This window comes from Aplysia californica, unplaced genomic scaffold (genome assembly GCF_000002075.1).
Source record: "Aplysia californica isolate F4 #8 unplaced genomic scaffold, AplCal3.0 scaffold00010, whole genome shotgun sequence".
Taxonomy (NCBI): Eukaryota; Metazoa; Mollusca; class Gastropoda; order Aplysiida; family Aplysiidae; genus Aplysia; species Aplysia californica.
The window spans coordinates 2899049-2900755 of record NW_004797280.1 but is presented as its reverse complement, the minus strand read 5'-3'; the positions used below and the strand labels follow the sequence as shown (position 1 = coordinate 2900755).

Here is a 1707-nt window from a genome sequence, read left to right as displayed (position 1 = left end):
CCCCCCCCCCAATCTCCCTTAAAAAAGTGCTTTCCAAGACCCAGCAAACAAGACCTTTACAACCTTGAATAAATAATGGAAGAAAGTAAAACTACGGAAAATCAATACATGTACCAGTAAATATATTGATAAACAAGACTGAAATAAAATCATTAAACCTACTACAGTTGCAGTCATATTCAACATTTCTAAACCCCCACTCTATCAATTGCCAATCCCCCTCCCCCCTCCTTTTTTTAAAAACATCACCAGCCCCACCACCACTAAAAAGCAGTTGGATTTCTAAAAAATAAATAAATCTCACCACTTTCCCACCACGGATTCCCAACTCTTTCTCCCTATTTTTTATTTTTTATTATTTTTTTTTTGTTCTGGCTTGCTGGCGCCTCCTCTACTCATTAGCGGTTGTCGGGGCGTTAAAATCCCCTCTTTGGCCCGCCACGTCCGCTTACTTGACGTATAACATAACAGTGCATCGTTACAGAAGAAACGGTTCCACTAGATTCCTAGTTAGTTTTTCTTTCTGTCTGTCTTTGCACTAGTTCTTTTTCTTTATCCATTCAGCCACACACAAAACACGAACAGCAAGTCTTGTTGTTTCTTCTTGTCTCACTTTGATTTCTTTTTAAAGTTTTAAATCGTCTATCTTGTTTTGTTGTTGGATCCTTCTTCATTACTGTCTCTCTGTCGTTTCGGTTTGTCTGTCTGGCTTCTTTTTTTGGGGGGGAGGGGGGTCTGTTTTTTTTCTGAGCTCAAAATTCAAAGACTAATCATATTGATAAGTTTTTCTTTACTTCAGAAAACAACCAAGACACAAATACACGTACTGCGGTTATCAGTGACTCTGAAAGCAAATGAAATTGAAATATAAGCGAGAGCCCAAATAATGTGTCAAAAATCTGTATGAACAGGTATGGCAAAAAAGAGCAAAGCTTCTTGATGTCATAACTTCCAGGCAGGCTCCAAAACGGGGCCCCAAATGCAGACCTGTACTATCAAAACTCAAATCTTTTCAGAGCTCTTCCAGCTACTTTGGAGTGTGTGACGTATTCTATAGCAAAAATATGCTTCAATTATAGAGGCTAAAGGCCAGAGGTCAGTCTCGAGATGACTTGTTTGACCCTGAAGAGCGAGGGACCGATAAGATGAGGGTCTTTTATCACAGATAACAAATACACACAGAGCACTTAGTGACATCTACAACTGTTTGAATGTGCGTGCGGCGGGCTGGGCGTTGTATTTCGACGGTTTCCATGATATAGATTTACAATAAACATTAAAATTAGCTTTATCTGATTACCCAAGTATTTTTGCGCAGCTTTGTGATGGTAGTGTTTGTGAAAAGAGCAATGTTCAAGAATGAAGAAAAACGGTGAGAGCGAGAAGAAGAAAAACTGTACGTTTTTGGGTTTGAAAAGGGCGTGGCGGTGGGACTGATGAGGTGGACGTGGGGAGAACTTGGGAGGGCAAATCGAGACAAAGGGTGGGTTGGAGGTGGCCCGTAGCATAAAATGGACATTTTAACTTAACGCAAACCCATGCAAAGCCACAGAGTGGTAGGGGAAGGGTGGAGAATTAAACAATGAGAAGGAAATGCCAGCTCACAGAGACTGAATGGAGGATTAGATAATACAAGGTGACTATATGGGAGAGAGAGAGGGGGAGAGAGAGAGAGAGAGAGAGAGAGAGAGAGAGAGAGAGAGAGAT

The 1707-nt window shown here is 41.0% G+C and overlaps 1 protein-coding gene across 2 annotated transcripts in view; it reads right to left on the bottom strand.

The window, feature by feature from the left end:
• LOC101856773 (fibroblast growth factor receptor-like 1) overlaps positions 1-1707 on the bottom strand; it is a 74308-nt gene that overhangs the window by 43900 nt on the left and 28701 nt on the right. The window lies entirely within an intron of this gene.